The sequence below is a fragment of the Pogoniulus pusillus genome, chromosome 6 (assembly GCF_015220805.1).
Source record: "Pogoniulus pusillus isolate bPogPus1 chromosome 6, bPogPus1.pri, whole genome shotgun sequence".
Taxonomy (NCBI): Eukaryota; Metazoa; Chordata; class Aves; order Piciformes; family Lybiidae; genus Pogoniulus; species Pogoniulus pusillus.
Window position 1 is genome coordinate 16144872 of NC_087269.1, and position 22414 is coordinate 16167285.

Below are 22414 nucleotides of genomic sequence, written 5' to 3' on the forward strand. Positions count from 1 at the left end.
TGACTGCAGTGACACAAATTTGGAGGTAGCTTCTGCTGTAATTTGTATGGCTTTTTGCATTGAAGAGATCACCTGACAGAAGAGGCTTCTGCATTTGACCGTTTGGAAAAAAACTGTCATTGGGATCAGGGTAGTAACCCTTTTAATACAGAATCTTCTTTGTCTGGAAAATAAAGAAAGGTGGGTATGGACATGTAAAGAAGAGCATCCCTCCTCTCCCTTAATTTTTGTTGCCTACAAAAAATGTCAGGCTGATGAAGACATTAGCAGCTCAGTAGTTTTCTTATCAGAACATAAATTCAAGTTCCTATATGAGCATCCTCCAGTTCAGAAAGAAGCTGTAGGAGGCAGCTGGATCAATCACACAAAAGGCTTGCTGGCTGCCTGCCTTCAGGCAAGCAATTTCAGTAGTGACTCGGTGCTCCAGGCAGCTTTTGTTTGCTTAGTTAACTCTACGAAGAAGGGAGCTTTCAGTTTGGTCATTTGTTTTCCTTTGTTGTGCCCAGCTGATGATTTTTTAATTAGCAATTTAACTGCTAAGAAGAAAACTAATTCTGCAAACTACCTTGAAAGCATAAACCATGGCTTTTTGTTCCTAGGTCGGTGAGGGTGCAAGAGAATCCCCGTTCCCTATCCTACCAGTCTATTAACTGAAGTTTCAGAAGCCAAACAAACAAGCAGCAGTGAATCCAGGACAGTGTGATAGGGCTCAACTTTCTGCAAGGAGGGTTGAAAGTTCTAGAGCAGTTCAACCTCAGACAAATACCCTGCCTTGAGCTTGTGCAGCTGGCCATGCCTGAAAAGGTGAGAGGATGTTTTGTAAATACAGTGTCTGTATGCCCCATAGGTACTACTGTCTCCTTCTGTTTTGATCTGTTTGAATTCCGTAGTGCCTCACAAGCTGAACAGCAAAATGACTGACAGTTCCCATCAGCCTGTCACTCTGCTCCAGCCTCTCCCCTTAACCTGCAGCATACTATTGATTGTGCAGTATAGTTGGTGTTTTCCTTCATCCCTTTGTTTGGTTCCTAGGTACTCAATGACATCTGAGGAATGCAGCAGGAGGAGTTTATTTTGGAGCTAGGAGAAAGCTCTAGAAGAGAAAGCAATAAACCACCTTATTCATGCTCTTCTTAGAGTAGTTTCTTTTGTTAGCCTATTTGTTACTGTAAGCAGTTAAAGTTATTTATGCCCTGATTTTTTTTAATGGTAAAGCCTTGTTCTCTACTAATTAGAACATAGAAAGAAGTTAACCATTTAGCTTGATTTATGCCCTCAGCAGTTACTGCCCTCAGAATTTAGAGTTCAACCAAAACAGCTGCAAGGTTTTCAGCAAAGAGGTTTGAGGAAAGTATGTTTGTCCACAATATTTCAGTGTTTTCTTAATAATTCTGTCTTCAAGGCCCATTATTTGAAAACTTTGGGAAGTATGGCTGTTAAAGGAAGAGACAAGGGCACGTTTTTGCTATTTCTAGAAAGTAGACAGTTCGGTACAGATGACAAATTTTAGCCACTAAAAATACCCCAATGTACTACTGTGAAAACTCTCCCTTCTTTTGAGAATATGTATGGCTTGACTGAGTCTGCACTCGCTGATTATGTGCTGCTGCAAGCTATAGGGCCTCAAAAGGATCTGCCCTATAAATGATTGACTTCAGCTGCCCTCAGTTATGCTTTCCAACTACCACGATGCCCAAAGCACCTGCAGCATTGAGAAAGCAGTGCAGGATCCATCTTGCTTTGGGAACACCCCTGCCAACCATCATGGGCAGGGGATGAAAAGGAATTCAGGAATAAAATACAGCACCACAAACCGCTGATGTGCACCCACCATCGAGAAGACCTTGACCACATGGGATGACACTGGAACCTGAAGTGGTGATACTTTTCTCCTCCTACTTCTGATCCTATCTCAGTTTTCCCTTCACTCTTCTTCCTCTCTCTATGGCACATACTAGGTAATCACCTCACCTACCTTAACCACTGCATGATCAAAGTGATCTGCACCAATTTGTAATCAATCAATTGCTAATCATTCTATCCATTTCAGTGCAAATTTGCCTCACTCACTTCTTATGTATTCTGAAAGGACCTCTTGCAAATCCTTTCTGTGAGGTTGGGTCACAACAGAGGGAAAAGAGGATAACAAAATTGAGAAGAGGCTGGGAAGAGCCTGGAATCAAACTGGCAACGGGGGAGAGGAAGAGTAGGGTGAAACAATTATGTCTGTAGGTATTTCCAGGTTGGTTGTGTAAGCTGCTTGTCATTCCTCTGCAGTCAATAAATATCTGAAAATCCACCAGCAAAATGACTATTTGTTTATGTCCTGGGTTTGGCTAAGGTAGGGCAAATTTTCTTTGCCAGAAGCTGAGAGAAGCCACGCCCAGGACAGTCAGCTGAAGCAGCCCGTGGGATACTCAACACCATAAATGTCACGCCTGCCGTATAAAGGGATGAGGGCTTGCACAGGTCTCAAAGCAGCAGGTGAGTGCATTGCATATTTCATGTTAGTTTTTTACTATTGTGGTTCTAGTTGCTCGCTCCTTGCATTGTTCTATTGAACTCCCCTTCTCTCAACTCATGGCATTTTGCATTTTGCTCCCAATTCCTCCTTCCCATCTTGCCAGGAGAAGGGAGTGATGAGGCAGTTGTGTGAGCTGCTGCGTGGGGCTCAGCTGCAGCTGGGCCTGAAACCACGACAGCTTATGATGTTGGTCCTCATACAAAATGAGTGTGTATTAGTGCTGTCAGCTATTTCATTAACATAAGTGTCAGAAATCTGTGTAATGAATCACAGATGCTCAAAGCTGTTGATTAACCAGGTATTTCATGTGCCACATGATAGAATCTCTGTATTTTTACTGTCCCTTTTCAAAACCCAGGGACTATTGCAAAAACGACAACTGGTTTCAAATAGTGTCAATGACCCTGAAAATCAAATATGCCAATCTGAGGAACTGGTAGAAATGAGGCTGCCTTTAGAGCTTCCACCCACAGCTTTGGTCTGTCTTTTGATGTTGCATTTAACTATTTGAGTGTATGCTGTTTCTAACACCTTGGCTTTGATGCTGCACATTTCATGTTCTTCAAATGTGTGAGCTTGTGGACATCTAGAGGTAAATCCATCATTTCACTGTAAGCTTTCTTTTCCATTTTGTTTTCCTTGGTGGCTTTTTTTTTTTTTCTGGAACTTTTAAAGAAAGCCTTCTCAGAAGAACTCTGTAGTTGAATCCTTCTAATAACAGACCTTGCTTTTCTACCCTTCCCTTTGCTGAGTGCTAGAAAGGAAGATGTGGCTTTTGAAAGACTCCCTTGAGCTTTCCCTCATTTGGGGTTCCATTTCAAAGTATATAAGTTGTGTAATTATTCCAAGTGTTGTCATCACTGTGAGGACATAAAAGCAAAAGGAGAAGGAGCAGGGTGAAGCCAGGAAGTTCCTGGCTCTGTACATCTGCCTTACAGAGTGTAGGAAGCCTTACTGTGATGATCTGTATTGACATTTGGGCTGCTTATAAATTCTATCTTCCTGCAATGGATCCTATTCTGGAAAGCCTCCTATGAGGATGATATCTGGGGCTGCTGAGAAGGGCATTATATACCCTGTTCTTCCAAAGTGCAGGATATGCCAGCTTTGGCTGGTGAGAGATGGACATTCTTTTGTGTCTGGCACTGCACAGTGGTCTTTTCAAGCCAGCAGCTGGCTAACGTGAGGCAGTGGGAGAGAGTTTCAATGCAAATGTGAGGTTTAGCCTCTGCCTTTATACAAAAGTTATTCTGCTATGAGCTCCATGAGGGTCCTGTCGCTTTAAAACTCATACTCCATTGCTGACCCTGAGTCCACCACCCAAGCTGCACACTGGAAAATCCCAATCACCTTGATAAGGATGGCTCGAGAATGTGACATCAGCATGGAGGACTGGTTCCTCTCTACCCTGCGTAAAACCTAATGAAACCTTCCTTGTGCTTGTATATGGAGGAGGGGGGAGAGGGAGAAGAGAGTTAAATGTCCTGCTAATCTCTTCTGGGATAATAAGTGGAACAGTTTAAGTGCTTTGAAAAAAAAACAAAACAAACCCCTAGCCATTCTGAGTTAGTAAAGAAGCCTTAATTCTATCAAGATAACAATGTTGTATTCCACCTGACAGCACAGCCAAGCAACGTGACATACAATCAAGGGCTATAGTGCATTGAAAGGAACTATGCTTCACCCACAGTGCTCTTCCCCTGGGTGAAAATAAGCAGTACTGTGGAAATATCTTTTGCATCCTTTAATGTGCTGGTTTAAATAAGGATCCATTTAGCATGGACACGTACTTAAAACTGAAGTGAAAAGAGGGTAAGTTACATTTTTTTAATTACACAAAAATTTATCATCTGTGTTACACTGAGATGTTATTTTTCTTCAGTGTGTACCTAACACAGAGCCAGAGAGCTGCACAGCAGAGCACTTCACCAAGAGCAAAAAATAACCATGGAAAAAGGGGGGGAGGGGGTAGAAATCCTCTGTCAGTGCTTCAGAACTTTACCAGTAAGGGAACCATTCCAGATCATGCAGCCTGTTTCATTAGCCCATTCATCTTCTCAGTGCATTATTAAGGTTCAACCTGCTTAACAAAACCAGGGAGCTCAGGATGTGCCAATCAAACCTGGAATGACTAGCGCAGTCTCTGGTCTAAGTGGCTAACATCTTTCATTGTAGATTGATGCAGGGAAACTGCTGATAGAGACAAAACATACAGGATATGATTTCAAAGGCCCTGGAGCTGTAGGTTGAAAAATCTTTAGCAGAAGTCCTTTTACTTAGACAAAATAAGTATCAAATATCTTATGTAGGATATAAGGAGGTTTGAATTTAAATCAGTGAAATGATGAAAGAGACTGACAAAGCAGCATTTGGAACAGCTCAGCACAGGCTTTCATTCCTTGAGTAACTGCTGCTGGAAATGTTTCATTTATTCAGTCTTTAGTCAAACTTTCTTCACCTTAGAGCAATAAGCTGTAGAGTTGAAATTACAAGGAACCTTTGCATTGGTTTTCATGAGTGTTAGGTTGAATGCACAGTGATAAGGCACAGTGTACAGTTTAGAACCCAATCTGAAAAATGAGAAGCCTCATTAAGTGGAGGCTTTGAGCCATAGTGTGAGGTTGAATGTCCTGGCATACATGCACAGAGGGAAGGATCTGGAGGAAATATGGATGGAAATGAAGGACAAATGGAGGAAGAGTGTTGTGATGCCTAATTGAGTGAGCAGAAGTGCTTGCTGCAATGGTGTGAGTAAGAGTGACCAGAAGCCCTGGCTAAACAAAGGAGTGTACTGAGTAGGACTGCACAGACGAGACTGTTCCTTTTGTGATGCTCATTCTTAGAGGATGCCAAGAGACCAGTTAATGTTTGGATAGTGTGCCAGTTTGAAGCTAGCTAGAATGCTTTGGTGAGAAGAACTAGATTGCAGGCTGTGGAAAGAAAACAAAGGTGATGTCTACTTCGCTCATAGGCTTGCTGAGAAGTATGGGAACAAGAAACAAAAACATTTGATAACACACACTCGGCATTCACTCTCGCTGGGGCTGCTAGCTGAGTTACATCTTACTCTCTAACCTCACCCTCCATTTTGGGCTAACCCACTTTGCTTCTTAACCTCTTGGCCAAACCTCTATTCTTCTTTGGGACTGGGGTAAGGTTGAGAGGGGCAGGGGGAAGGTGCAGGGGTGGTTGAGAGCCCCTTCTGGGGACTCAGGTTTCTGGGAGGGCAGTTGTGTTTCTGTATTACCTTTTACCTTGTATATTTCTGTATATACTGTAAATATCTGCTTGTATATTGTGCCAGCTGTAAATACAAGCTTCATCATATTTCCAGAGCCAGCTGAGTCTAGTCTGGGTGATTTCTAAAGTGTGGGGGGCAGGGAACACCCAAATCATCACAAATAGTAGCCTTGAAGAAGAGCTGAAAAGTGAAGTATGCTCCAAGTTCAAGGCATGTAACATGTTCAGGTTGTGGAGAGAAGGAAAAATAGTTATATGATTCAATACCTGTTCATGGGTATCTATGGGCAGAAACTACCACACAGAAGATTCTTTAATCTGGCAGCAAAGGTATAAAAAGATACAGTGATTAGGAGCTAAAAGTAGGACTTGTCCTTTAACCTGCAAAAGTAATTAACTTCATAACAATTCCTTAGTGATATGGTAAGTTGAAATTTTTAACTCAAGAGCATATCTTTCAGCAGTAGATTTCACTTGCAACAGCAAGGTGGGGGGAAAAGAAGTGTTTGAAGAACTACAGGGCAAAGTTTTCCAGGCAGTTTGCCTTGTATTCAATGTTCCCTAGACTTGGCCTCAGAAAAACCCTACTTTCAGAAAGCAGTACTGTAGATGTAAGGTAAAATAGAAGGGACAATGTCTCAGCCTGTCTAGGGAGAACGATGGAAAATGTGTTGTACTCTAACACCCTTGGCTTTGGCCTTTGTGGCATTGTTCTGTTTCAGTGCTGCTTTGATGTTTATGATTCCAGGTTGTTTGCATATTTGAATGAAAAAAACTTTATATTCTGCAACATAATAAATCTCTTAGTTTCAATTTAAAGCTGCTTTATACTAAAACCTCCCTTAACCTCTGTTTAAAACCACAATGGTGTTTGCTTCATTAGATGTTATCAGTATTTCCTGTAATGGTCCACACTAAATCATCCTCCTTATCTCCTCTGTAGCAGCTATAGCCAAACTTTGATCTACATTAAGAATTTGAAGTTTCTACACCCCAGGATGTTGCCTGTACTAGAACATCTTCTTCATAATCCTCTGGTTTTCTGTCTTTCCAGTATAGTTGGTAAAATAATTCCAATTTTCTCATTTCCAGTAGTAGAAAAATTGTAGTCTGGCAGTTTTCCAAAACCTGATTCCAGCTTCTACATGCAAAGTTTCATCTTCTTCATTTGATATGTTTACTTGATCTTGATGAAAATTATTGAGCCTTTTGTCTGATGGGAACAAAGGTAAAGCAACCATGTGTTTGGATTCTAACACACTGCACAGAGACTGATGTTTTCTAGGTAGAGATAGCCCTGATTTTTGCATCTACTGCCTGTACATAGTCCCAGCACTTGTGCACATCTCTGAACCTCAGACTGTGATGAACAGAATTAAACTGTTCCTGGGCTGTGTCGAGGGAACTTGCTTGTTTTTCTCTTTCCTGCCTCATGCACAATGGCTGTTTTCCACTATCTGACTGGTTTGTGCACTCAATCACACTACTGTATATTCCACTCACTTTTTCATGCCCTTCTGGAAAGGTAGCACAGGATCTGTGCTGACCTCAGTTTACCTGACAGCCCCAGGTCCTGTGCTGACAGGGTGGTGTCATGTCTATGATCTCAAATGCTCTTTGCTGTCTTTTTCTCTCTCCTCCTAGATGTGGATTTACCCAGGGAGATAATTAAACTGCAGTCCTCCTACCCTCTCTATTTCTCCTGCTTGCTGCAGACTGCTGGGTCCTGAGATAAGATTATTTGTGTCTTCTCAGGCATGTTGTGTAACTTCAGTGTCAGGCATCCATGTTGTGCTCTTCCTGGTGCTTCCTTTCTAAAAATGCCTCTGCTGTGCAGCCCACAGCTATGCTTAGTTTTCTCTACTATTTGTTGTGAAACATCCATCATTTGCCTAGAAACACAAGCAGCACAGCCAGCTTGAGTCCTCTGCTGACATTCCCCAGAAGCAGCAGTGTTGTGCAGACCAACCAGGAAGTATCGTTTTGTTTCCCTTTAAAGGTGCTTCCCCTAGCTCTTTATTTTCTACTTCTGTGTTGCCTTTAAAGCTTCTTGCTATTTCTTGGGGTTTATTCTCCCTCTCACACTTTGCCCTGTCTGGCTCAGGCGTCATCCAGATGGTCTCTTCCTGAAGTTAGCCCTTTCTGGAAAGGGGGTCACTGTTGTCACTCAGCAGAGAAAGCTGCTGACCTGAAAAGACTGCAAAGCAGAGAGGTTGTTATTCCTTCCAGTGGCACTTAGGACTTCTCTAGCCTTAAAACAACGGTGGCTATGTATGTGTGTGCATACATGCGCACAGTTTGTATGTGTGGGGCTATCTGCACACACAAATATAAATGAACTGTGTAGAACATTAGAGAAATAAGAACTTGGAGCTCATTACTGCCTCCCTCTGTTGTGAGCAAGCAGCCTGTGTTTTCAGAATGGCTTCCAGTCTGATGTATTGCCACTATTTCATAGAATCAATCAGGTTGGAAAAGACTTTCAAGATCATTTAGTCCAACCTATCACCCACCATTATCTAATCAACTAAATCATGGCACAAAGTGCCACACCCAGTCTCCTTTTAAACACCTCCAGGGATGGTGACTCCACCACCAACCTGGGTAGCCCATTCCAATGGACAATCACTCTCTCTGTGAAGAACTTCTTCCTAGCATCCAGCCTAAACCTGCTCTGGCACATCTTGAGATTGTGTCCCCTCACTCTGTCACTGGTTGTCTGAGAGAAGAGACCAAGCCCCACCTGGTCACAACCTCCTTCTAGGTAGTTATAGACAACGATGAGGTCTCTCCTGAGCCTCCTCTTCTCCAGGCTGAACAAGTCCAGCTTCCTCAGCTTCTCATAGGGCTCTGCTCCAGCCCCCTCACCAGCCTTGTTGCCCTTCTCTGGACACATTTGAGCATCTCAACATCTTTCTTAACCTGAGGGACCCAGAACTGGACACAGTACTCAATACTTGCATTATTTCCTACTGGTTTTAAATAGAAGCTACAATTTTCTAAGCGATTCATAAAAGGAAAGAACCATTAGCAGCTTTAAATTCCTTTTAACAGCTTTCCATGGGAATGTCTTGATTTATCAGCAGAGAATACTACGGTGCAGTATTTCTAAAGAGTTGAAGCTGCATGGTTCAAATTCAGATTGTTTCAAATGCATGTGGTTTACTAATGGAAATTTCTCCTTGGACAATAAGATATTGATGAGTTTCTCCAGTTAAGAGTTAAATGAGTCAGACTGTAGTCTATCTAGTCATAGCAATTACAGGCAGGAATCATTAATAATTTAATTATAACCACTCCTTGGCTGTGGCTGATGTAGAAAATTGAAAATATGAAATACTTGTGCAGTTACTATTCTGAAGATCATTCAGGACAAATAAAAGGCTGAAAAATGTGTTAAATCTCTTAGAGGACTTTAATTATTTTAAAGTCATACATTAATTAAGGTGTTTACTTATTAATCCTTGAAAATTGAATTCTGTACTTAGAATAAGTGCTGTAATTTTCTTGAGTAAGTGCTGTCTCTCTCATACATGAGAGGTTGAATTGCTCAACCTTAGCTTTAGATTTATCTATAATAACTTGAGGGATGCTGACAATTAACTCGCTCAACATCTTCTCTATGCCTCTAGCAAGTTTTGTGGCTCTAACAACTCTCTGTTTAGAAATCTTTTTGTTGGCCTAGTTTATTTGGGTCATTTACCAGTCACTGTCTGCTGCTTCATTTCATGCTGGCCTTAATTTATCCATCTGGAATTAAAGCAGAATGTGGGCAGAATTGATTCTGTGGCTGCAGCTGCATACCAGCTAGAACAGCAATCTGAATTTGAAGCATTTTGGTATTTGTGGGTCCCCCTGGAGAATCTCCTTCTCCCAGACCTGAGAGTCTGGGGCGTCTACTATTACTGCTTGTTTTCTATCTCTTCTCATGAGAGCCTTTTGAATATAGAATTATCAGACATTCTTACACATCCCTATCTCTCCTTCTAATACCTTTATGGATCAGAGTTTTAGCTGTCATCCTGGCTTCTGCTTATGAAAAACATTTCTAAAAGCCTATACTCAGGATAGAGCTTCATAATTTCCTTCTTTACTTGTTGTGTGCACCACATTCCCCTTCTTTTGAGGTACATTGAGCATTATAAACAGACTTTCTTTAAGAAGCATGAAAGAAATTAGGTAGTTTGAATTAAGGCAATGAATACTGCAATAGTATTTACAAACTTTTTCAGTCTCTGAGGGTCTCTTACAGCCAAAACCCTAATACATTGCCTTCTGTGGTGCAGTGCCCAGGGAAAAACAACAATCTCACCTCTTCAGCAGAAATACAGCAGTTTCACTGCAGATGACAATACAAAGCCACAGTTCTGCACCAGCAAGCTCTAGAGCTGCCTGGAAGGGCACAATCTCAGAAAAAGGAATATTTCCTTCCAGATTTCAGTTGTAAGTCCACTTTGCTTTGCTCCCTCACTGGCTACACAAACTGTAGGAACTATTACTGTACCAGCTGGAGCAGATTTAAATTTCACATGGGAAGTAAACTCTTGTGTAAGAGAATGTGAACCATTTCACAGTTGTGCTATAGCATAAGGATTATCATCCACTCTTTGTAATTTTGCTCATCCTACAGACAAAAAGCCCTGTTGTGTAGCTGTAGCCAGGCAGTGCACAGTATAAGCAGCTGAGGTAATTTGATGTGTTGTCCTCTAACTAGCTCATATCTTCTCCCACAGTGTTGCCTGTGGTTTACCTGAAGTTCAGGTAAATGTCTTGGTGGATTGCCCCTTTTCAAAAGCTAGATGTTGGCCTCTTGGTTACAAACTTAACAGTCATAAGAGTGATGGGTGTCACCAGCAGCTGCAACAGGCTGGTGGATGCACCCAGCTTGATGTGGCCATTCCGTGCCACTGACATGCAAGCTCTGGGCAGATGTTTGCAGTGAAAACAACTTCTCTGCCCGTGATTAACTCTCCTGTTTCTTCTGCTTGCCATCAAAGCCTTCTTGAAAACTCTGGACAAACATTTAAGTTCTGAAGTCTTCTTGAGCAATTCTAAATTTCCTAAATATAACTGTGTCATTGATTTTAAAGTTAAGAGATGTTTTGTCCATCAGAATGGCTCTCAGGAGAGGCAATTCTGTGTTTGTGAAATTCAGGTGCAAAATAACAGATTAAAATTTCAGGCTCAACTGCAGCTGGTAGAGCCTTTTTTAAAGGCAGTAAGTCATTGGCCTAAAGTAATTCACCTTTTTAGGCTGTTGTAAGTAGGATACGTAGAATTTCTCTTAATGCCCATCTGAAATAGCTACAGTGATCATTTATTGCACCTGTGATTATTGGAGTAATTGAGAAGGTCTATTTTTCCCACATTAGAACCAAAATGAAGCATTTATTTTGACACACTGGGCTACCACCATCTGTGCCCCAGCATCAAAACGTTTTTTTTTTTTAATGTTCCATTTCAGCTGTTCCAGTTGGCCTCAAAAGAGCTTAAAATCTGGCAAAAATAGCACCAATGTTTAACTGTGCACAGAAGGTATTATTTATATGTCAGTAGCACATTGTTCGCTTTCTAGGTCCTTAACAGCTGTACATAATAACGTGATGCATTACACATGCTAGTTTTCATGCAATATGTCACATGGCTCCCAAGTACAAAGCTGGGGGTCAGCAAATGGTTCTGTATTTTTCTCATGTGTACAAAGACAAGCCACAGGCACTGCATGGAATCTCAGCATAAGCCAGATACTGTATTATTTCATCAGAAGTAACCATACACTTTCCTGGCATGTGTAGAAAAATTGATTTCTGTCAATCTGAGTCTGTTCTTCAAATATTGGGTGAAGAGTTCCATCTAAATCTCTTTGTATAGAAATATGTGGTGTGTAATATTCCCCTACAGCCAAGGACTAGGACTTGGTTCTCAGATGACCTAATTTTGAGAGAGACAATAAGATTATTAAATTGAGGTGCAGCTGATATCAGTGCCCAAGGCCACTCCTAAGCTTCGTTGCAGTCTATGCGGTGGAAGGTCACCTTACTTCAGTGTCTGTAAACTGCAAAACAAACAAAAATATCAGCAGTGAAAAAGACCTCACAGAAACAGAGGTCAGTTCTTTATATCAGAGTCCTTTAGAATACATTTAGTCTGGTTTTTAAAGAGTACTGGGCACAAGATATTTATCTAAAGTCTAAAACTAATTGCAACAGGCAGTAAATAAAAACACAACAATAATTTCAGCTGAGCTGTTAGGAGAACATGAGATAATAATCTGAGAAGTAATAAAATTAAACACCTCCATTTTTAATTTTTTTTCTCACATAATGACAACAAGAACCCCAAGCAGCACTACAGGCTGGGGACAGAGCGGCTGGAGAGCAGCCAGGAAGAAAAGGGACCTGGGTAGATAGTAGGCTGAAGATGAACCAGCAGCGTGTCCAGGTGGCCAAGAGAGCCAATGACATCCTGGCCTGTATCAGGAACGGTGTGGCCAGTAGGACATGGGAGATTATTCTTCTGTACTCAGCACTTGAGTACTGTGTGCAGTTCTGGGCTCCTCAATTCAAGAGAGATGTTGAGGTGCTGGAAGGTGTCCAGAGAAAGGTGACAAAGCTGGTGAGGGGCCTGGAACACAAACCCTATGAGGAGAGGCTGAGGGAGCGTGACGGTTTGGGTGTTCCCCACCCCCCCAAACTTTAGAAATCACCCAGCTCTGGGAATATGAATGAAGCTATTTAGTTACAGCTAGCACAATATACAAGCAGATATTTACAGTATATACAGTTATGTAGAGAAATATACAAGGTAGAAGGTAATACAGAAACACAACTCCCCTTCCAGAAACTTGAGTCCCCAGGAGGGGCTCTCAACCACCCCTGCACCTTCCCCCTGCCCCTCTCAACCTTACCCCAGTCCCAAGGAAGAATGGAGGTTCGGCCAAAAGGTTAAGAAACAAAGTGGGTTAGGCCAAATGGAAGGTGAGGTTAGGGAGTAAGATGTTGCTCAGTCAGCAGCCCAAGCAAGAGTGAGAGAAAAGTGGCAAGAGTGTTATCAAATGTTTTCATTTCTTCTTCAGCAAGACTGTGAGTGAAGTAGACATCAGCACTGTTTTCCTTTCACAGCCTATGATCTAGTTCTTCTCACCAAAACATTCTAGCTATCTTCAAACTAGCACAGGGAGCTGGGGTTGTTTAGCCTGGAGAAGAGGAGGCTCAGGGGGGACCTTGTTGCTGTCTACAACTATATGGAGGGAGGCTGTAGCCAGGTGGGGGTTGGTCTCTTCTCCCAGACAACCAGCAACAGAACAAGGGGACACAGTCTCAAGTTGTGCTGGGGGAAGTATAGGCTGGATGTTAGGAGGAAGTTCTTCCCAGAGAGAGTGATTTGCCATTGGAATGGGCTGCCCAGGAAGGTGGTGGAGTCACTGTCCCTGGAGGTGTTCAAGCAAAGCCTGGATGAGGCACTTAGTGCCATGGTCTACTTGACTGGATGGTGCTGGGTGCTAGGTTGGGCTGGATGATCTTAGAGGTCTCTTCCAACCTGGTTGATTCTATGATTCTATGTTACAATCTTCTGAGTCATGAACAGTAAATTTCAGCTGGTGCCTGATATGACTTTTTTCCATTAGAGTAAGATGCATTGCTTGGGAAAATAATGTCTTCGGGCAGATTTTTAGGCAAAAGGCACAAATCAGTCTCCCAGACAAATTGTGAAAGTTTATCCCCTGTTGTTGATGCTGAAATGAAAACATTACAGAAATAAATGTCTTTCAATTGAAACTCACCTCATTCTGTTGGGACAGTAGCCTGGAGGAGGAAATAGACATGTAGCTGTTTCCAAGTTGCATAGCTACAGACTGCTTCCATAAGCTACTACGCTATAAAAGTGAGCAAGTGTCCAGTGTCTCTCTTTCCTCATTGGCCAATGCTCAAGCATCTAATTTCAGGTTAAAAATATTTATTCAAGGAAAAGTGTGCACTTTATAGCTTAAGGGAAAAAAAATGCCGTCTCCAATTCTTGATAAGTGAGACTAGCCTAAAAGGGGAATTAATACTAAAAAAGTGATTTTGTATGTTTCAGTGGTGAGTTGTGGGGCAAAAGAGCAGCACTGAGAATCAAAGGATGGTCTGTTCAGCTGAAAAACTGAAAGCCATAACTGGCTGTGTCCTCAAAGGAAGACTTGTAAGCTCCATTTTTAAAATACAGTCTTTAAGCCTTATTCCCCTCTGTATTGTTGTGTCTCCTCGTATTTACAAGACGCATGTATATCCCTATAGAGCATTGTGCTAGTTTGAAGCAAGCTGGAATGTTTTGGTAGAAGAACTAGATAACGGGCAGTGAAATGAAAAACAATTGTGTCTACTTCTCTCACAGTCACGCTGAGAACTCTGGGAAGAAGAAGAAAACATTCTCCATTTTGTTTCTCACTCTTGCTTTGGCCTTAGACCGAGACACATCTCATTAACCCTGCTCCTACTAACCTTGCTCCCTAACCTCTTGGCTGCACCTCTCTTCTTCCTGAGAACTGGGGTAAGGTTGAGAGGGCCGGGGGGAGGTGTTGGGGTGGTTTGAGAGCCCCTCCTGGGGACTCAGGTTTCTGGGAGGGGAGTTGTGCTTTTGTATTGTTTATCCTTTGTATATAACTGTATATAATTGTATATAACTGTATATATTGTAAATAGCTGCTTGTAAATTCTGCTAGCTGTAAATAAATTGCTTCATCTATATTCCCAGGGTCCGTCTGAGTTAGCTGGGGCAAATACAAAAGTGTGGGGGGGCGGGGTAACCCCCAAACCATCACATTTTTAATTGGCTTTCCCAACGTGGGGCTAGATATTTCAGTGAGTGGTAATTAGCTCTGGGAATTAAGATGAAGCTAATCAAGCAGCTATTGTATTTGGTTGGTGCATTGCTCTGGTCTGGTTTTGTTTTCTTGACATTTAATTGGATAAAAGCTCAAATTGTTGCTTATTTCATTGATCTGGCTTATAATAAGGCTAAAGCTAAGGTTTCAGATATGTTCTGGAGCTGGGGTGATTTTATTCTTGGTTATGCTGGTTTTAATATCTCTGAGAATATTACCAAGGACATTACAGGAGCTCTGGTCAATAATGTGACAATCAATGGAAATTCTGCTTTAAATATGGCTCTAATGAGAGTTATTCAGCCTAAGACAGGAATTCCAACTGTTTGCATAGGTACATGCTCGTGTAAAACTGTTTTTCTTCTCACAGTTTTTAATATTTGCCTCATGATTTTAATATTCATATTAATTTTGGCATTATTGGTGAAAAATTCAAAACCAGTTTCTGTAAGAGCTAGGAAAAATTCTGTGTCTCAGAAGCAGTCTCTTTCACAGCAAAACAAGGGAACACAGTCATCGGCTTCCCCCTTGCCAGCCTCTGCCCCTCCTTCTCCAAGTGCTGGGAACACAGCCAGTGTTCCCACCACTAACATAAACACTGATAACAAAAACAACAACAATCCACAGAGTTCGGTAGGAGCCTCAGGAGCACAGGCAGGTACCCAAAATCAGAATGTTCCTAGCAAAAATGAAAACAAGTCAGGGTTGGCAGGCATCCCAGGAGGACAGGCAAATAATCCCACTAATGTTAATAATACTACTAGTGCTGGTAACGCTAGCCCAGTCAGTCCAAATCCTAATGACACCAGCTCAGCCAATTCGAACCCCCAGCCAGCAGACCAGAACCAAAATCCTCCTGCTAAAAGCAAGGCAGATCTGAACTCACAAGCTCCAAGTCAGACCTCCAATAATTCAAATGCTCCAGGTCAGACCCCTAAGGATTCAAACCCTCCAGGTCAGACTCCTAAAGATTCAAATCCTCCAGCAGACACATCCAAGTCTGTTGCTGCTCAGGCCCTTCTGGCACCTGCTAAGGCAAAAGCTAAGACAAAGAGTGGTTCGCAGGAGGATGTAAGACAGGGGACATCTGGTGATCAGCAGCAAGAGGAGGAAGAGGAGGTAGTTAGTCTGCGAGACCTTGTAGATGTGCTGAGACAACAATACTCAAGTGACAGGAGCACTGGGAGGTTAGCTGCCAGGAGAGAGGATGGTTCCAATGAGTTTAGGAATGCTATGAGGAAGATTGTGTTAGGCCCAGCACCACCAGAACAACTGGAAGAGGAGGAGGAAGATGACATCCAAGGCTCCAAGGATCCACTCAGAGAAATTCAGTTTCTGGGAGTGCGGTGGCAGGATGGTCGCCGTTACATTCCTCAGGATGTGATTAACAAAGTCTCTACCATGGCAGTTCCCACCAGTAAGAAGGACACACTTTCTTTTCTTGGTGTGGTGGGATTTTGGAGACTACACATTCCTGGTTTCAGTCAGATTGTCAAACCTCTGCATGATGTGACTCGTAAGAGAAACAATTTCGAGTGGGGACCTGAACAACAAGCAGCCTTTGATCAAATCAAACGAGAAGTAGTCCATGCAGTGGGCTTGGGACCTGTGAGATCTGGTCCAGACATTAAAAACATTCTGTACACGGCTGCCAGTGACAATGGTCCAACTTGGAGTCTCTGGCAGAGAGCTCCAAATGAGACACGTGGTCGTCCACTTGGTTTCTGGGGACGTTGTTACAGAGGTTCAGAGACAAATTACACTGCAACTGAGAAAGAGATTCTAGCAGCCTATGAGGGAGTGGGGCTCGAACCCACGACCCTGGGATTAAGAGTCCCATGCTCTACCGACTGAGCTAACCGGGCGGAAACACCTGGCATGTCCTCTTGGTAGGGTTAGCTTGTGGACACGCCTTCTGTTGGCTGTGGCTATGAGATATCCTTCCCGAGATGATTTGCCATGGGCTGCCAAGAAGGGAAACCTGTCCGAGGGGTGGTATCTGCTGAAGGTCCTGGTCATACATACTGGGTAATGCAGGAGAATGGTGAAATCCAGTGTATTCCACAGAGAAATCTAACCTTAGCTGAGAGAGTTTAAATCCAAGCTGTTAGGAGTTTTCTGTTCTAGGTAACATCGGCGCCCAACACTGAGAGAATCTACAATAGAATCTACAGTACGTGAGCACGAACCCAACATCACCTGGGAGTCCCTGTTCTGAGCTTTTGAATCACCTACATCTGATTGAAGTGTGAACTGAACTTGTATATATTGTTTTAGTGTAAATATTGGTTTAGATTAGATAATTCTCAGCGATACTCTGAGCGAAGTAGACAAGGGGTGGATTGTGCTAGTTTGAAGCAAGCTGGAATGTTTTGGTAGAAGAACTAGATAACGGGCAGTGAAATGAAAAACAATTGTGTCTACTTCTCTCACAGTCACGCTGAGAACTCTGGGAAGAAGAAGAAAACATTCTCCATTTTGTTTCTCACTCTTGCTTTGGCCTTAGACCGAGACACATCTCATTAACCCTGCTCCTACTAACCTTGCTCCCTAACCTCTTGGCTGCACCTCTCTTCTTCCTGAGAACTGGGGTAAGGTTGAGAGGGCCGGGGGGAGGTGTTGGGGTGGTTTGAGAGCCCCTCCTGGGGACTCAGGTTTCTGGGAGGGGAGTTGTGCTTTTGTATTGTTTATCCTTTGTATATAACTGTATATAATTGTATATAACTGTATATATTGTAAATAGCTGCTTGTAAATTCTGCTAGCTGTAAATAAATTGCTTCATCTATATTCCCAGGGTCCGTCTGAGTTAGCTGGGGCAAATACAAAAGTGTGGGGGGGCGGGGTAACCCCCAAACCATCACAAGCATATATAATGACTTTCTTCCCCCCACATCTCTGTATTGTTCAGGCATCTTGGAGTTAACAGAAATGAGCAAAGCCTGTTTTCGAGACAGAGAGTTCACTTGGATTATTCGTAGATGAATCAGCATGTCGTCATCCCGGTAGGTCTAGACGTAAAAGCGACCTAATATCCAACCCCATGCAAGTCATGACTGCACTGAAAGCTCTTTATCTGAGCGGTATGAAAGCACATTCACTCAGGAATCAGATGCAGGCACAGAGGCAGTCAAGCAAGAGTAGCTCAGCCAAACCTCTGGGGAAGAAAAGAAAACGCTGGCCTGAGATATTGTTAAATATAAATAACAAGATGAGTTTTGACTGCATAAGCATATGCTGAATGACATGTGGGGGGAAAAAAACACCCTGTAAACCCCAGAAGTTTCTCTTTCCCCAAAGATAAAGCAAATGATGGTAGTTTAAGACCTCTCTTGTTTTCTGCAACTGCTGTACCTGCAAATGCTATCCTCACTGACAAATTTTCACTGCATCAGTGTCACTGGGAGAAAGATACACAGGCGTCTAGCAACCCTTATTTACTCAGCAGCTTCAACATTTTCCTTTTTCAGTAAATCTCGTCTGATATTATAAATGTAAGAGCTAAAAGCTCACTAGGGATCATAAAGCAATGAAAATTTCATAGCAGAGATCAGATATTATCTAAAACTTACTTGTTAACAATTCTTCCAGGTCCTGCAGGGTGATTGGAGCACATTAGATTTCCTGAGAAATCTGTAGGCTTTTCAAGTCCACCCTTCAGTATTTTCCAGTTGAAAACGATGTTCATACGCTCCAACCATAACAGGATACCCTGCAGTGCTGCCTAGACTACAATCTTTGGTCAGATTGGTATCTCAGGGGCAGAATTTTCTCAGCAAAAACAACAGTAGTTCAATGACATGAGTGAAACACAGGATACTGGGATAACACATGGAGAAAAACCTTAATTAAAACATCAAAAATTGTTAATACTCTAGTCTTACACCTCCCTTGAAAAGATAGCTCTGCTGCCTGTTACAAGATGTAAAGGCACATAGACAGCATTACTGGAGATGAAGGGAAGACTACAACTGTTGTAATAAAGAGCAAGTCTAACGATGTCATTTGCTCACCAAAAATCTATGATTGCAATGTGACCCCCACTGGATTCCTACTCTGTGAAAAGTCCTCAGGTGTGCCTTGTACAAGATGTCTGTCTTACCTGAGTAGATTTAATATATTAAGATGTGTATGCAAATGATGAGGAGTGTTCTACATTTAAACTAAAAATTCATTGCACTTTGTGATTATCATATGTTAAAACAGTTGGTGGCCCAACAAGGGAATGTGGGCAGATGCAACTTGTCATAGAATCAAGGAACTGTCAGAGCTGGAAGTGACCTTAAGAATCATCTAATTCCAACCTTGCCATGGGCAAGGACACCTCACAGTACATCAGGTTGCTCAGAGCTCCATCCAGCCTGGCTTTAAAAACCTCCAGGAATGGGTCTTCCACCACCTCCCTGGATAACCTGTTCCAGTGTCTCACCGCCCTCATGCTGAAGAACTTCTTCCTAATATCCAATCTGAATTTACCCACTTTTGTATTGCTTCACACCCCCTAGTCCTATCACTACTCAACATCTTAATAAGTCCCTCACCAGCTTTCTTGAAGGCCTCTTCAGATACTGGAAGGCCACAACAAAGTCTTCTCAGAGCCTTCTCCTCTCCAGACTGAACAGCCCCAACTCTCTCAGTCTGTCTCCACAGCAGAGATGCTTCAGCCCTCTCCTCTGATCCTCCTTATGGCCCTTCTCTGGACACATTGTTCTTCTAAAGAAAATCAATGTGATAATACCTGTCCAATCTGAGACACATTGCTACAGGGCACCTGAAATATATGAGGGAGATATTAGTGAGTAAATGATAGTGGGGCATGGGTATTTTTTAGGCTTTCATGAAAATGGAAAGAGATGAGTGAATATCTGGAGAGGGACCAATTACAAATAACTCTGCACATGCATAATTAACAGGCTTCAAGAAGCAGCAATGATCACTCTTTTAACAGACTCTAAGTCTGCCTGGAGAGGTGAACACATCCAAAAAAACCTCAGCATGAAATTAAAATAAAATGAAATAAAATAAAAAAGCTTTGACTAGTTTGGCTTTGGGGAGCTTGTCAGATTATTAACATTACTTTAACCTAATTTCAATTTTGTTTAATGTGATTTCTTTTTCCATGAAGCTCTTTGAAAAAAATGTTGTTTATGCAAATAAACTACATGGAAAATTGGTTTTGTAACTAAATGACAGCGGACAGACTAGACTGTAATAGTCAGTTGGGAACTTATAAAGCATGATTTGTTTACTCAGTAGTACAAATTGCATAGCTCTGATTATTAGAGGCAGTAAATAGTTTAACAGTGGCTATTTTAATTGAGTCCTATGGCTGGATCTCGGTCCCCACTAAGATTGCTGCTCCAGTGGCAGCAAAAATACTCTAAATCCCTATTTCAGTGCTTGCCATATTTAATAGTTCAGAGGAGTTGGAATAATGAAGGTCAGATTTGTCCTGTTCACTTCCTACCAAAACAATGTTTCTTGCTTGACTATTTGTGCTAAGAATAAATCCTATCATGTTTATACTTGCTGTCAGCTATGACTTCTCTACTTGCCTTCATCTGAGTGGGATGCAAGTCCTTTAATAAATCCTTCTCCAAAAATCTTAGAGTCTACTCCAATGTTTATGGAATTTATTCTTTATTTGGATGTCAAAGTATTTTTGTCAGAGTCCTAGAGATAAAAAACCAAACCTAAACCAAACCAACCTGATTCTACAGTCAGTGCAACATCTGTAAGTAATGTAACAACCTTCTTGCACTTTTAAAGAACTATAGATACGAGGTAGGCAAAAAGTTGTTGCACGTGTTGCCACCTTCCTTTCATCACAAGTTTTTTTTGTCAACAATTTAAAACAGCACATTATGGTAGAATTACACAGCATCTTAGGCACTGGTTTAATTTCTGAAAGCTTGGTGTTCCAAGAGATACTTTTATTAATTAATCAATACTTGATCACTGCGCTAAGGAAATCTGGGGAAATACCTGAGTCTCTGTTGTGCCTGTTCTCTCTCAAACCTACAACATCCTGAAGACACAGCTCATATATAGAAGTTGAAGGGAGATCAGTTCTAGACCCCATAAGACACCTCAGCAGATGAATTTATGGGGGGGAAGGAGAGAGCAGGAGGCCAACTGCTCCCTCTTCTCATAGGTTGCCTTATGAACCCCTTCCAAAATGACCAACTGAATTTCAATGTATTTTCTTCTTGATCTTTCTTCGGGTTCCTTCACATGTACAAACCTCTCATAAGAGAAAGGACTGAATATTTACTTTCTAGTCTGTTTTGCTCCACTCTTGGCTGCCCTTTGCCACAGGCAGTGGCCCAGGCCAGCGAAGAAGCTGGAAGGAATAAGTCATTTGAGGAATTTGAAGGCAAAAAAGCAGGTGAGCAATGCCATCAATGAAATAGCCCTAATCTAGCTAGGAAATCATATGGACTACTCAGAAACAATATAAATACTAGTATAGGAATTAAAAGCACTTGGGCAACAAAAGAAAGAAAACTGAATTCTGGTGGAAGGTTTCAAGCCAATTACAATTGGGGTAGCCCAGCTACCCCAATAATAATAGAGTGTAACATAAATAGGAAGAGTAGCCTTTTTCAGGCAAGCTAGAAATAAAATGCAGGGTAAAGTCTTAGCTGTAATATGCTAATAAAATTGATAAGTTTTAATAAAAAAAAAGCAATTTAAGGAAAGATCATAAAAAGGTTTGTATAATGCAGGATGTCTGCTTTAGTCCCCTAGAGTTTAATTCGCGCTGGACAAAGATCTCCATAATGTTATTAGAAAGAGAAATATTAGCATTTGGGAAGATTTATTGTCCTTATGGGAGATTCTGACCTTCGAGGAACAGGCATTAGAGCAAATATTACTACTAATGGCAAAAAGTATGACTATCCAGCCATGGTAATTAAAATAATGTTTTTTTTCCACTGAACAAAGGGATTATAACAACGCCACACATTTAGGAAGGAAGGCAAGAGTTACACATTTGAGATTAAACATTTGAACACCTGACAGCCACAGTATAGCTGTGAGTAGCAGAGAGGAGAAACAGTAAGAACCATGCTCAGACATATCAGGCAAGCTCAAAAAAACCCAACAAAACACCACCAAACTCCAAAACAAAAGGCACTCCTTCAATTTTATTTGCAACACAGACAGTTCTCATTCCCTGTATTAAAAAAATAAAAGGTATTCTGATAACCACTTTGATGATAGACCTCCTTCTGTTTGAGCTGAAGAGGGCAGATGGACAATATGTAACAACATTTGAAGGCAGAGTAAAGTTTGATACAAAATGATCTTGGCTTGTTTGGAGAAAGTAAATCCATGCTGGAGTGGGTAGTAACACAATGGAAAGAAAAGAATTATTGAAGGATAAGTGATAACAGTGGCATACAACCAACTGGACCTACACTAGTATGAGTAAAGGATAAAAGATCTTTAATCACTGGGAGATTTAACTTCCCAGACACATCAAGGCAAAGAACACAGTGAAGATCTAAAACTGAGATTTGGGAATGGAGGTGGTCACTTCAGGTGATGATGGCAACCAAGAGAGATGAGGTGATTTTAACTCTTGGCACTCATTAACAATTGAGATATTTTATCCTGAGGTTTTGCATGCTTTACAGAAAATAGTGATTGCCAATTTGGATGCAAGGTAGTTTTATTTTACAATTCCCTGATCTTACATACCTTGTCAGTAATTTGGATTGTGCCAAAATATATCCTATATTGTATCCATTTATGATAACTGAGTCCATGCCAAAATATATCC

General features: G+C 41.7%; 1 long non-coding RNA gene across 3 annotated transcripts in view; it reads left to right on the plus strand.

The window, feature by feature from the left end:
• Positions 1-732: 732 nt before the first annotated feature.
• Positions 733-22414, plus strand: part of LOC135176047 (uncharacterized) — a 51985-nt gene continuing 30303 nt past the window's right edge. Inside the window, exons 1-5 of one of the 3 annotated variants that reach the window (XR_010302540.1) lie at positions 743-804; positions 1033-1878; positions 2365-2484; positions 13844-13945; positions 17537-17630. This is a non-coding gene — a long non-coding RNA (uncharacterized LOC135176047). Of the gene's footprint in view, positions 1879-2364; positions 2485-13843; positions 13946-17536; positions 17631-22414 lie in introns of all 3 variants that reach the window. The other 2 variants (XR_010302539.1, XR_010302541.1) reach the window with 2 other exon arrangements.